A 15,514-nucleotide genomic window follows, 5' to 3' on the forward strand; every position below is an offset into this window, starting at 1 on the left:
TTTGTCTCTTTCTTTCTGACTCATTTCACTCAACATGACACTCTCCATGTTATCCACTTATATGCAAATTTCATTACTTCATGTTTTCTGACTGCTACATAGTTAATAAATTTATTTTTTAAAAAAAATTAAAATAAAATCTATTCTGTGGGGAACAAATATGCTGTTGCTTGGGGGTGACTGCTTCCAGACCTCTTGCAGCATTTGGTGGAATCATGTGATACCAGGCATAAAAACTGGGCAAAACTACAACAATAACGACAAAATATGGGGTTGTCTGCTGCAAAGCAAACACACTAACTCCTGTACTATTCTTGGGCCCCAATATTTTTATTTCAAATAGCAGAAAGAAAAAGGAAGAATGGATAAATGGGGATGGAATACACTGCTATGAAGGAGGGGGCTGCATGTTTTGAAACCATAATATGTAAGAGGAAAAACTGACTATAATACAAAAAAACATTGAGTAGATGGCATTGGAAAGCATGCAAAATAGTGAGGAATTTGGGGGTCAATATCTAAATGAAGGTAAAAGACCAGAAAGATATTCCAAATTTTGGGGAAATTTTTTCTTTGGGGACATAAATTACTAGGTATGAAAACACTTTAGATAGCCTCCCTGAGATAAAGGCTCCAAGTGAGGTGTCCTGGGTCACCTCTCAGCCTGAAGTGCTATTGGTTGCAACCTGATAGGGGCCTCAAGGAACGCTGCCCATGCAAAGAACATCTCAACTTAATGACACCTAAAATTCTAGAAAAGAATCACGGTCTCCTGGAGCTGATGGTATAGTAAAAATTTTTCTATTCTTTTCTTCTGAGCTTACTGCTACTTTTCAAGTTAGTGCCTGCAGGACTAGTCAGAATTTCAAAAAAAAAAACACTCATGAAATTACTAAGGAACAATAAAATGCCACACATGTGCTTTGCAAACATGCATTTAAGTTGTCACACTGACGAATTGCGAGAAAAACACTGCATCTTTGTTCATTGTGAAAACAAAACAAACAGAAATAAAATGTTTTTCTTGGAATTCAAAGATGGGCTGTTCACAGAGCTGGATTTGTTTTGTTATCCTCTGTCCTCGACACCCTGTTGGAATGACTTTTCTACTCTATTGTATGTGTTGATTGAAGCAAGGTATAGATTAAAAACAATTCCAGCTACCAGGTGAATTAATAAGTCGTATGAGAAAGAGACTGATTCTGATTCTGGGGAAATAATGCAGCTGTCAATTCTTTTGATGGAGTTTTGTTGTTTTTTTTATGAGATAAGTATGTTTTGAGAGATTCTTGATTTGTAATCTCCAGATATATCCAGGAGTAGTTTGAGCTAGGCACCAGAAGTGACTTGTAACACATGACAATCTGTAGGTTTATAATCTGTTACTCTTCTTAAAATATCCTGGTATGTCTTCCTGTTTAATTCATTTTTTCTGACTTGCAATATGTCAGAACAAAATGTTCTCATTCTTTCATTTGGGGGGACATAATTGTTATTTGTATAATTTTAATTAACACATATCTACTTTGCTCTTCACTCTGGTTTTCTATGTGGGTTGCTGTGTTGCGTGACTAAGCAATGCAGGAGCTACCAGATGCTGACTTGAAGTGAAGAATGGACTTCGCAGATTCAAGTACATTTGGTGATGAAATTTGCCATGGGTGAATTTGATGGTACAAAGTACTAAAATAGAATGTATGCCAATGACCGGCATGGAAAAATATTACACATGGTTATAACCAGATTAAATATAAAAATGTCCTCTCCCACCAAATCTTCTGTAATGGCTGACTCCATGTGTCAGCCATTACAGTACTCAGTTAAGTTACAGTACTCAGTTGTTTGATCAAAAGAATGTTTAGATGTTACTGTAAAGGTTCTTTTTTAGAAATAATTAACAGAGTTAACAGGCTCTGAATAAAGCTTTTTATTTTCCTTAACATGGATGAGCTCATCTAATCAGTTAATAGCTTTAAGGGTAAATATAGGTTAATTTCCAAAGAAGAAGTAATTCTGTCTTCAAAATATAGAAATCCTATCTGAATTTCCAGTCATTGAACCCAAGATTGCAAGTGTAACTCTTAGTTGAATGTTCAGCTTTGGGGGATGCCCTATGGATTTTTCACTTGCTAGTTCTCATAATTATGGAAGCCAGTCACTGAAAATAAATCTTTCTCCCTAATGTGGCTGTCCTATTGATTTTGTTTCCCCAGAGAACTCTAAAATAATACAACTTCCAAGTTGTCGAATTAAGACGCATGCAGCAAATATCTAATAGTCACTTTAGCCCTTGTGTGAATTTATACTCTGTTCTAGCATGCATTGTAGGATGATTTTTTAATACTATCTGTATATTTATGGGGAAAAATCAATATCATATGTAATTGTTTTAGATTCTGCACAAGAGGGTATGTTTATTTGCTATTCATAGGTTTCTTCTCTCATTCATTTCTATTATTATTCTCAGATTAAATTGTATATATTAAATAAAATGGCTTTGCCTTACCACTGCTTTACAATACTGTAAGAATTATGGAACTAGAGCTATACCTGAAATATATATGTGTCGTACTGCATCTATAACTAAAGTTTCAGTACAGGTCACACATCAAATTGACTCAACCCTTTCTGCTGACTCCCTTCCTCATCCAAGATAGTAACCACTATATTTTCACATGGTGCATGCACTGTTTTCTATATGTTGTAAATTTGTAAACTTACTGGCATTTCACATGAGAGACAAACATGTGATTCAAACACTTGAGTTTTTCACTTATTTTTAGCATATCCACCTCGAGTTCCATTCATGGTATCTCAAAAGATGCATTTTAATACTTTTAGTAAATGAGTAATTCTAACAAGTATGCTCCAAAACTTCTTTTAATCCTGTCATCTTCTTTTAATCTTGTCATCTTACCTATTGTGAACATAGAGATACAAATATCTCTTTGAATTATTGTTCCTATATACTTCAGATAAATTTCTAGGAGTGGTGTTGCTAACCAATTTTTAACGTTTTAAAATAATAGTTTAATAAGGATGATTATACTAATGTTAAAGTATATGGTGTTAGTGTATAAATTTATTATAACTCAGTTCCATTGCAATGTGCTTACTTAATTGGAAAAAAGTGTTACCCTTTATCTACAACTGTCTAAGAAAATCATTATTGAAGGAAAACTTATATAAAAAAAAGCGAACTTAATTCTAGTGGAGGGATGGAGCAAAAATAATTGTTTTGAAGGAAAAAGTGAGTTGGGAATGGAAAAATCAAAATGAAATATGTTTAAAGAATGCCTTATGACAAGTATTGATATTTTCATTTATAACTTTCTCTTCCTGCTGTGACCAAATGGAAGAAAATATTTAGATTCCAAGCAAAAAAAAATACCCAATTTTTAAAAGGCAAAGAGTATTGAACAATGACATATCCTTGGTTTTCAATTAGAACAATATGGGGTCTAGGTGGGGGTTAGGGAGGGGGGCTAGAGTTGGATGGGGAAAAAAGACTATCCTATGGGAGAATAAAATAAGGAAATTGTGAGACTATTCCTTAATCTTTTCTCATGGTCTTGGATAGCTGATTTTCTTTCTTACACAAATTTTATGGTTGTATAGGAAATAACGTAGGCAATCGCCAGCATGTTCCCGGCTGGATTCTGCTGCTCAGATGAGCATCACCCAGAAAATGATTTGTTTAAAAACTCAGGTTTTGTGCAGGTTTTGTGACTGAAACCTCCAGGTGTTCAGAGAGTCAGGGGTGGTGTACATCCCATCATGTCCCTGTACTTTCAGAAGACCCAGAATTCATGCCCACAAACTGCCTCCTGCACCAAGTAAACTCATTCACCAGCCATAATCCAGAGACTCATAATTAAATCCCGAAACAGATCAACAAGTTGCAGAGATTCTTCCAGACTTCACACAAGATTGTCATCCAGGGCAAACTGGAGGGAGACAGGTAAGTCCATGCCTGCCCAAAGAGATCCCCAGGAATCAAAAACTCCACACTCCACAATTGTCATGCTCCCAGCTGGATTCCACTGCTCAGAAAAATCCTCATCCAAAAGTTAATCTGTTGAAAATTTCAGGTATGCAGACTTTGTGACTGAAACCTCCCGGCTTTCATGCAGTCGGAGATGGGCTGCCTCTTCCCATCTCCCTTCTGGAAGGCCCTGCAGAAACACATCCCACAAAGCCACCACCCAGCTAATAATTTAACTCCAGCTTTATCAGCTGTTAAAAATTTTGGACTTCCTTGAGTACGTGGCCATGAATGTGGCCACGCAACATCTCGAACTCTACATACTGATAAATCAGGAGACTGGATAGAATGTAATGTAGGAGGCAACCAATTTAAATTAACAAAACATAAATAAAGAAGACTTAACCTGTAACAACATCTCTGTAATCTCTTATTTGAAGGCTCCATAGTTAGATAAAATAATATTCAATAATTTTCTTCTAAGGAAACATTTTTTGATTTTTTTTAGCAAATCAGTTATAAAAAGCAATATAAAATAAATAATTTAGAACCTGCTATGGAGGCAGGCTTAAGGTGTATTTGGGGAAATTGGAAATAACAGTGGTGGAAAGCGGCAATAGTGATGGGATTGGTGCTGGAATATTGAATGCTTGTAACAAACCATCATGAACAATTCTGTTTACAGATTCTGTAAACCACAGTGCTTATATGAAGTGTAAGGGAATACTTTTTTTAATAAAAAATGAATTAAAATCATTTCCCCCTCCCTTGATAAAATCATTTTAAATATTAAAAAATAATATTGGAAGCTAGTGGAAAAATAAAAGAGATTGTTTGACAAATGTCTGAAATTACATCATACATTAAATCTGTAAACATACAAAGGTTTTTAGTTTCTTAAAATAATAATTATATTACATTCTTTAAAACACATATGAGAATGTTTCATTTGTATCACTTGACATCCTATTGATCTTTGATTTGCTCGAGTGGGTACCAGTAACGTCTCCATTTGCCCTTGTCGAGTGCTAGTGTAACCCAATGGTATCTGCTCACTCCAGGAACACGAAGTGTTTCAAACCTTTCATTTAAGGTTTTGACAAAGAAGTCTGACCATCTCGTAGGTAAGCAGCCACGCGGTCTTGTGATGTCCCGTGGAATCCAGTCAGTAACAGTTCTAGTCCAGCGGTCGTCTCTAAATCACATTACGATTATGTGTCCAGCCCATTTGAATTTTGACACCTTGACAGACAAGACAGCATCCCTGATTCTTGATCGTTGACGGAGGTCGGAACAACGGATCCCTTCTCTCACTTGAGTGAAACGTGATACTCCAAGCATAGCTCTTTCGATTCCTCTTTCTCCCTCTGGGAGAACTTGGCAAGCTACCAAGAGTTTCCTGCCCACATGTGAGAGCCTCACAAACTCCCTGTGTCATATTCATATGCCAAAACCAGTAACAATCATGGGTCTCATTCCCCTGACCCTGAAAGAGCCTCCAATGCAGCACCATTGGAAAGGACGTGTAAAGAAGGACTTCTAAAATCTCAGGCTAGGACGAAAAGAGACGTTACTGAGACCACTCGAGAATTCAATAACCAATGGGATGATGATGATGATGATGATGATGATGATGATGATGATGATGATGATGATGTATTTGTTGAGATGGATATATAAATATTTAAGAAGAAATGTGGTGCATAGAATAAGTAGTTTAGACAGATTATAGGTAGGTAGATAGAAAGAGAGAAAAAGAGAGAGCTGTGCTTATATTGACAGGACATCTGAAAGTACACTTTAAATATTTTTTCTAATCCACATGTGAACAGCATTCCTCAAAATGAATTTCCTCTATCCCTGTGTGCATCCCAAAGTAAAGATTATAAATCACATGTGGAAAAATTCTATTGAGAAAACAAAATAATCACTCTCTGGCTACCAGTCTATTCTCTCTGTCCTATGTAGCAGGAAATAAATAAGATATTGCTTCCAAGTAAAATTATACACTTTGGAAGTTCCCCACCAAAATGTATAATATAAAGCTTCAAAATGCAGAATACTAAATTTTTAGGTATCGTTGTGACTGGAATATCATGCACGTAGATTAAAAATGTGCTGTAACATACATAGGTAATTTGTATTTGACCAAATAGTTTCTTGGCCTCTGTCACCCACCACTACTAAACCCACTTCCTCCATCACAAAGATAAAAAGTTTTCCCACTATAATCCTTCAGTCACATTAGCCAACTAACTTGTATTTATTTATAAGGCAACAGTCAAGTGATTATTAGAATAGTTTGTTAAAGCCCAGTCACCTTTGATCATCGACTCAATGATAATTATTCACTGGTGTCTGACATCCAACAATTATTCTTCCTCAAAGAATGTAACAATATATCTTTATTGAATTTGTATTTCCTGTTTCCCAGGCATTTGTAATGTGAAGACAGACCTCCACCATCTAATGCAATGATTTTGCATCCTCTTAATTTGGTTGAAGGTTTATACCCTTTGCAAGTCAAGCTATTTTGGTGTGGCAAGCAGCCCAGTTGTTTTGATTCCAGAAACTCCTTAACAAAGTTCTATTAAGTTTATTTAATTTATAATTGTCACATAGGAAGGGTGGGAACATTTTGAATTCTGTGTTTCAGACCATGTGTTAATATTTATGGTTATGTAAATGATATAACCACATTTATTTACTTGGTTTTGAGATTTCCAGAAGCCAAATAAATAGAATACCAAGAAAATTTTGCTCTACCTTTATTTCCATTATTATTAAAGAAACAAATGTTTGCAGAGGGAAAGGAGGATAAATGATTGTAAGTGAAAAATTAGCTCTACAAGTAGAAAAAGGAGCAAGAAAGAATTTCTTTGGTGTTGGTTTTATTTTATTTTATTTTTTTGGTGTTGGTTTTAGTGTAGCGGTAGATTTCCTTTTTTTCAAGTATTTCTCTAGAGAAATAAAAACAGAGTATATGGGCTGAAGTGATAGCACAGTGGGCAAGGTGTTTGCCTTGCATGTGACCAAACCAGGTTCGATTCCCAGCACACCTGTGCATCACCAGGTGTGAGCCAAAAAGTCAAAAAATAAATAATTAATTAAATAAGTAAATAAAAACAGAGTATTTTTAAATGTGTGCTTTTTTTTTATTTGGGGTCACACCCAGTGGTAGTCAGGCCCTACTCCTTGCTCTGCACTCAGGCAGGGATCACTCCTGGACAGTTAGAGGAACTATCTGAAGTACCAGGAATTGAACCCAGATTGGTAGTATACAAGGTAAGTCCCCTACTTGCTATGCTATCATACCAGTTCTAAATATGTGTTTAGATGTAAATCAATTTTTTATTTCAAAGTTATAGTTTTATTAAAAATTAACTTTACAATGTGTAAATCAATTTCTTAAAAAATCTTTGATTTGTTTTAATATTGAATAATTATTTTTCTTCATTATAATAGGGTAAAACATTCATCTGTGAATTTATTGTTGCCAGAAATCTGTGAGTAGACTCAGCTCCAAAGCGCTGTATCTATTTCATATTGTCCTTCAATTGCCAACCCTGATATATATATATATATATATATTTACACATATATATAATTTTGCACTGAATTTTTGGTTAAAAACTTCAGGAAAATGGGGACTCCAGGTGAAAATGTCTATTATATGGCATCAAACAAAAATATTTTTTGCCTCAAGTTGGGCAGAGAACCATTTTAGAATTGTTAATTGTTAAGAATAGAATGATTAAATAGAATTACCTTTGTTCATTCCTTAAACAAAAGTGTAGAATTATTCAAGTGGAGAACTAAATATCTTTTTTAGTAAAATTATAATTCAGGGCCATCTTGCCACATTCAACAGAGAAGCAGCCAAGCGTTCTGGTGAGCAATGCAACTGGAGAATGCTCCGGAACCGAAACGGGGCCAGCAACACTGGGGATCCAGATGGAGGAGGTGCAGCCACCACACCTTCTCCAGATGGAGCCCTGGCGACACTGAGCAGCAATTAACACGGCTCCAGGATGTGGGACTGGGACACATCAAACCGCGCACGCGGCCTCGCGACCTTTTCTAAAAACTGAAAACATACCATCTTTTAATGGAAAACTAATTATCAAATGCTTCCTTAATAGGGTTATCTTGTTTGGGGGTATAACTCCCACAACAATAGTGAGTTTTGCGTTGAAATATGGAACATAATCAAGGTAAAGAGAAAATGAAGTGAAATTCATCAGTTATACAGTTTGGGGTGGGGGCGGGAGCGGGGGGTATACTGGGGATTTTGGTGGTGGAATATGGGCACTGGTGAAGGGATGGTGTTTGAATATTGTATAACTGAGACATAAACCTGAGAACTTTGTAACTTTCCACATGGTGATAAAATAAAAATTTAATAAAAAAAATAAAATAAAATTATAATTCAGGATTTTCTGGAATAATTCCTTTATACCTTGCCTATATGCCCTTGGTCAGTTTCACAAGAGTAAATTAATAAACAATAGGGGCCCTGTGGGAGTGATATTACAGCAGGAAGGAAGCTGGCTTTGCAAGCTGCTGGTCAACATTTGATCCCCAGAACCACTATAGGTCCCAAACCCTTCAGGAGTGATCCCTAAGCACAGAGACAGGAGCAGCACTGGATGTGACCCCAAAACAAAACAAAATAAATAATAAAATATGGATGAACTAGGTTCATACATATGGTTCCTAGTGTTGAGTATCATATTAAGTGTTATTGACAACAAATGGAAAAAGAGAAAGTATTCTTAATATTTTTTGCAAGCTCTGTATGCCTTTCATAAGGCTAGAAACTACTTTCTTAAATAACAATTCATCTATTATTTGGGGGGTTGGCACACCCAACTAGATCAGGGAAGTTTACAAAAAAAAAGTCTGGAATCCTACAGTACAGTGTCACCTCTATAGTTCTTCTTTTAGGTCCATGGAACAATAAAGACTTGTCCTTAAACTTAAAAATGCTAAGTAGGAAACAAAATAGAAAAAACCTAAATTCACTAGAAATTTGGCTTTCTTTCTTCTCTGATGAAGAAAGCAGGTTAAGAGAGAGATAATTTACTAACAATTTTCTTAGTTCTCAGTTGTCATGGGAGATGATGATGTGATCTTTTGAAAGCATAGAAAGGAAGGAATCGGTCATGATAATGTGGAAGTGTAACTACATGACCTTTGCCTGTTAATTAGGAATTTGAAGTGTTTAGAAAATGTCGAATACAGTAAGTTGTATATACATATATGTGTATATATATTTCTACTAACATATTCTTAAGACTTTGCTTAATTAAATTCACTGTGAAAAATCCATTATTGGAGGCTTCCATTTCCGAATCCAGCTTGTAAGATGCTTAGAAGTTGACGTGTTGTCATAAAACAGGCAAAAGCTAAACAAACTGAAAAATCTGCAACTCTTCTTAGATCCCAAAAAGAAGTGAAAACACAGAGCAACCTCTGCCTCTAAAACTGAGAGACAAGCAGGTAAATACAGAGACTCAAAACTTCCAAACAGAAACTTCCGTCAGAGCCAGTATCAGGGTAGGAAAACTTGAACTGTAGTTGACAGGTGACTGACTGCAAGTTCTGTTTTCAGAAATAAAATGTACAGAGAAACATGTTATCACTGAATAAAATGAGATACAATCAAACCATCACTAAGCAACTAAAAGTCTGGGACTTGACCTCTGGGAGCTTGACCTGACAATTAAAAGAGGGTGAATTTGGAGTGCTGCTCCTTGATGAATTGAGTGTAAGGGAATAGCCTACTCTCTATTTACTTCTTCCAGCCTGGAAAGCAAAATAAGTCATGTCATTTTACTTCTTTCCCCTCATTTCTTTTCCTCTTTTCTTTTTCCTTTTTATTTTCTAAGGTCTGCTCTTAGGTCATACCATGAACCAGAGTCACCATGCTACAATTTTTATTAGAGTCAAATTAACCTGGGAAAGAGAAATATCCAAGAAAAGCTTTTTAAAAATTACATGTCACCTGTGTCAGCAATAATAATGGCAGAGAAACCCTGTAGGTCTGCAGAGAAATGGCTAAAATGACCTCAGAGAATAAAACAATCCTTTCTGACAATATAGATGGTACTGGAGGAGGCATGCTAAGTAAATAAGCCATTAAGAGAATGTCAAAGATGAATTATCTCAATCATATATGGGATCTAGAATAACCAACGAGATAACAGAGACATATAAAAATAAACTATTGGATTCTTCTGGATGCAGAATTAAGATTACCATAAGGGTGAGAAAAAAAGAACACTCTAAAAGGAATGTGTCCAGGGGACTGTAGCACAAAGGTATACGTTCTTTGGTAATGAGTGTGATATGGTAACATACTTAAAAGAGGGGTGAATCTGTGCACCTAAAAGAAATTCACACTTGTATAACATTGTACCTCCAAGAAAAATCAAAATACAAAAATAAAAAGTAAGACCAAAGCATATACAGAATACAGGAAATCCATATTTAATGAAAAGTTCCTTATGGTATAGAGTCAATGTATGCGGAATGATGTTACATGAAAACACTAATCAAGTGAAGGAGGAAGTAGTTGTACTAATTTTAGGCGACCAGACTTCTGAATAAGAAAAACTATCAGGAAAGAAAGAGAAGATCACTACATAATTATAAACTTGTCCGATTTTTAGGGCAACAATTTTCAACATGTCACACTTAATCAAACATCAAAAGATGCTGAACAAACTAGAGAGCTAGTACGGCAGACAGGATACTTGCTTTGCACACAACTGGCCCAGGTTTGATCCACAGCATGCTAGATGGTACAATTCCTAAGTGCAGAGACAGGAGCTGGATCTGGTTGGTCTAAAATCCAAAACAATTTTAAGCAAAAATAAAACATATCTTCATTAAAGCCTTTTACATTTCAACATTTGAATTTTCTTTCATTCTATGCATACAGAAAACATATATAATAAAAAGAAAACTTCCCCTTTAAAATACACCTCCACAATTTGGAATTTGGTTGTTCTTAAAGGGTAAAAACTCTGCCAAATGGATGACAAGCTGTTGTCAAGGCATAATGGGAATTCTGTGGGAGTATGCAAGGGATTAATGCACAGAAGTTGCATCACATTTTGAGCTTGGATACTCTTTCTAAAGAGTATTTCTTCTAAGAGAAATAATATAAATTTTAAATATTTTTGCTGAATTATCTTGATAACAAGCATATAAATGTGCCAAAAATAAGCTTATAGCATTAAAACTAGAAATAAAGTTGCTAGCATTTTAAATAAAATTATTTTTTTTCATTGAAACATTGTTTATTAAATACAAGTTGGAAAGATAATGAGTTTTTCAGTGGTGAAAAAGTTTAAAGGAATTAGTATACCATAAAAAATTACTTGAAAAAAACTCTGGGTACATTTCCTGCCTAGGTTTAAGTAAATGACTTTCCATATTAAATAAAATTATATTTTTTTCAAAATCTTTTTATCTTATTACTCCCTTGGAAATCTGAAATAACACAAGATGTCAACAAAATAAAAGTATTCTGATCTTACAGATCAATAAAATATGATTCACCAAATATTATTATAATATAAAAAGTAGAATCCATGATTTATTGGACATACTGGAACCACAGAAAAAGATTCTTTGCTTAACTGAACTTTAAAGTATTCTGATCTTAAAAATCAATAAAATATGATTCACAAAATATTAACATAATATAAAAAGTAGAATCCATGATTTAATGAACATATTGGGACCACAGGAAAAGATTCTTTGCTTAACTGACCCCTGTTCAATCCCCAGAACTGTATATGGCTCCCAACTACCACCAGGAGTGATACTGAAGAACAGAGCTAGGAGCAAGCCCTGAGTACCCAAAACCAAAAAAGAATTCTATTTTTAGCAAGAGTCCTGCTGAGTCATTTCAGCAAAAGGGCACATCAAGCCCTACCCCAACCCTCCCCCCATAGCTCACTGCCCTCTGCCCTCATCTTCTGCCATTTCTCAAATGATGCTTGATCACCAAATTCTGCCAGCTAAGATCCTGTCGCCTTTGGTTATTTAAATTCTCCTTTAGTCTTGGTGCTTCCTCTTAGTAATTTTCTGTCCATTGGCCACAAATCTGATTCCTTGGTTAAATATCCACATGTCCATCCTATTTGGAACTGAGCCCAGTCCTTTAGGGAAATTTGGAAAGGCAGAAATGTAATAGTACTGAATAAAATCTACTGTTACTATTCTAATGTTCAGCATTAGATTTATCTATGGCATCAAAAGTGATAGGTCCTTTCACATACTATTGTTTTCACCATTTATATCTACCACTAGCATGTTTTTATCATTCCCATTTAAGTTTGTAAATGGAAAGGTCACTGTCACTGTCACTGTTATCATCAATTTGCTTGAGCGGGCACCAGTAATGTCTCCATTGTGTGACTTTGTTGTTATTGTTTTTGGCATATCGAATACACCACGGGTATATTCGTGCCAGGCTCTGCCATGCGGGGAAGATACTCTTGGAAGCTTGCCACGCTCTCCAAAAGGGGCAGAGGAACTGAACCCAGGTCGGCTGTGTGCAAGGCAAATGCCTTATCCTCTGTGCTATCGCTCTAGCCTAAATAGAAATGTAGAGCGATTAAGATTTTTCAGGGGAGAGCAAAGAACAAATTAATCATAGAACTAGAACTCATATCCAGAAATTGTGTCAATTATTTTCTAGTTTTCTTTATTTCAAAGATTGCATTATGTCTATGTTTTTTCATAGTGTTTTAGAGTTTTCCCAAATATAGAAAACATCGGAGCAGTTCAGTAAAATACAGCAGCTTTACAATATGGGAGATGTAAATAGTTCTTGTTCTAAGCTATTGTAAATTCATCTTAGCATCAACATGTTTTGGAAAGAAGCTGTATTTATTATACAAGGGAGTTCCCACAACTTAGCCAAACACAATCCTTGTAAGTAGAATCATAAACCTTTCATTTTGTATCCTCTGGGGACGTAAATGAAGAATCTTCTTCCCACATGGTAATACTCCCTGCTGACCATCCCTTCTCTGGGAAGGGTCATAAGGCATTCCTGGAAATTTTTAGGTCATGATGAGAAGATAACTGCATTTCCCCCATGTCCAGATTTCAGGGAAATTGTGCACAAATTTACTACTTAAGGGAAATAGTGTACAAAAGCGATATCAGTGGAATGGCTACAATCCAGAGGAACACATGAAAATTGTAGAAGAATATGCCAAAGTGGATATAGCCACACTGAAAGTCTAAAAACTCCAAGAAGCCTTGGGGAAATTAGTGGAACTGGCTAATACTCCAAAACACCAGTGGGGAGAAGAGGAACCAAATTCTCAGGCAGAAAAGAATTATAACAGTGAAGATGAGGAGGAAGATAAATATGCAGATAACATTGCCATGCCTGGACAGAACTTTGATTCCAAGAGTCTGATCACTGTTTGGAATCTCAGGATTCAAGAAGATATTGCAAAATATTTGCAGAAATTAGATCCAAGTTCTGTCTACTACGATCCCAAGACCAGAGCAATGAGAGAGAATCCCTATTCCAATGCAGGAAAGAATCCAGACGATAACTTCCTTAGATGCATGGGTGATACCCTGTCAATGGCTCAGACACAGTTGTTCGCTCAGGAAGCCTCTGACCAAGGATCAGAAGTGCATCTACAAGCTGATCCTATGAAACTCGAAATGTTGGTTAGTCCTTCAAGGTCAAAAAAGAAGACTTCAAAGAGCAGCAGAAAGCGAGCCTCTTAGAGAAGTATGGTGGTCAATTAACACCTGGCTGCCCCTCCAGCAGAACTGCTCTTAGCTCAAACCGAAGACTATGTAGAATACTCAAGGCATGGGACCGTCATCAAAGGTCCGGAACAGGTTGTTGCCTGCTCCAAGTACGAGGAGGATGTGGAAATCCACAAACACACTCATATTTGGGGATCTTACTGGAAAGATGGCAGATGGGGGGGATGCAAGTGTTGTGACTCCTTTTTCAAGTATTCCTACTGTACTGGAGAGGTTGGGAAGGAGGTTGATAATTCAGAGGAATATATTCTAAATGATACAACTGAAGAAGAATCAGTGGAAATGCCTCAAACCCTTATGGAGATGCATCAGGAAAAACTAAAAGAAGAGACAAGGAGAAAGAAGAAGATGCATTGAAAGAGTAGTTCACACAGCGATGATGAGGAAAAGAAACACGAAAAGCTGAAAAAGGCGCTGAATGCCAAGGTGGTCCGTCTTCTTCATGTCAAGGATATCATGCAGATCAATGAGAGGAAGCGGCCATACAATTGTACCTATGAAACCCGGGAGCCCACAGAGGAAGAAATAGAGACCTGCAGAATGAAATGCCAGAGGCCAGATGACCCTGTGGCCTCCTTCTTAGGACAGTAGAGACTAGACACAGACTTTACCTCAGATACACAGTGAACTCACTCTTCTCGGCTTCTTGCTAAAGATGAGAAATGGAAAAAATCGTGTCTGCTTTTCATGCTGCCTGACTTCAATAATAAAACTTTCAGAGGTTGCATAGGAAATTCATTGCTCTCCACAGAGATGATAGCACAGCGGGTAGGGCATTTGCCTTCCACATAACCAACCCGAATTCTATTCCTCCATCCTTCTAAGAGAGCCCCAAGCTACCGACAGAATCTGGCCAACATGGCAGAGCCTGGCAAGCTACCCTTGGTGTATTCAATATGCCAAAAATAGTAACAACAAGTTTTACAATGGAGAAATGGAGACGTTACTGGTGCCCGCTCGAGCAAGTTGATGAACAATGGGATGACAGTGCTACAGTGTACAAAATCACATGCTGTTGACTAAATACTAACTTTCATAACATAGAGCTCCCATACATTCTTAACTTGAAAAATAGTATTAAAAGTCACTTTGTGACTTAATCATGCTTAAGAAATCGCATTCAGAATAACAAGTATCACCTATTTCTAAGAAAAAAACATTATATTATTGATAAATATGATTTGTTGTTAACCTCACTACATTCAGATTAGATAATTTAAGAAGTTATTTGACTCTATTATTATGATAAAGCATTTTACCTCCAATCTAAGAAGAAAGGAATATCTTCGATATGGAGGTACAGAAATGCAAAATACATTTGTTTAGCTAACTAATGTTGGCTCAAACATTTTTTTCTGGTTTGAAAAAAATCCTAATTTGAGAAGTCAAGATAATCCATTCCCTACATCTTGTTAAAAGAGAACATTACGTGAAATAAGATGTTTGTTAATGTTCATATCCTTAAACATATCGTTCTTATTTTACCTTTAATTGTGTGTTGCAGGGCGTGGGGACACAACTGGTGGTGCTCAGGGCTTACTCCTGGCTCTGTGTTCAGGGATCACTCATGATAGGGCACAGAAGAAAAGGGGGTGGTGTGGGAGGAAGGGGGGTCAGCCATTTGGGATCAAATGTGGGTTGGCTGTGTGCAAGGCAAGTAACTTACTGACTGTCCCATCCCTCTGGCCTCTTGACTATATTCAAATGAGCATT

At 36.3% G+C, this 15,514-nt stretch overlaps 1 pseudogene; it reads left to right on the forward strand.

Annotated features, from left to right (window-relative positions):
* The first annotated feature begins 9,216 nt into the window (after positions 1–9,216).
* LOC101553515 (pre-mRNA-splicing factor SLU7-like) lies at positions 9,217–14,392 on the forward strand (annotated as a pseudogene).
* Positions 14,393–15,514: the final 1,122 nt, after the last annotated feature.

This window comes from Sorex araneus, chromosome 2 (genome assembly GCF_027595985.1).
Source record: "Sorex araneus isolate mSorAra2 chromosome 2, mSorAra2.pri, whole genome shotgun sequence".
In the NCBI taxonomy this organism is placed as follows: Eukaryota; Metazoa; Chordata; class Mammalia; order Eulipotyphla; family Soricidae; genus Sorex; species Sorex araneus.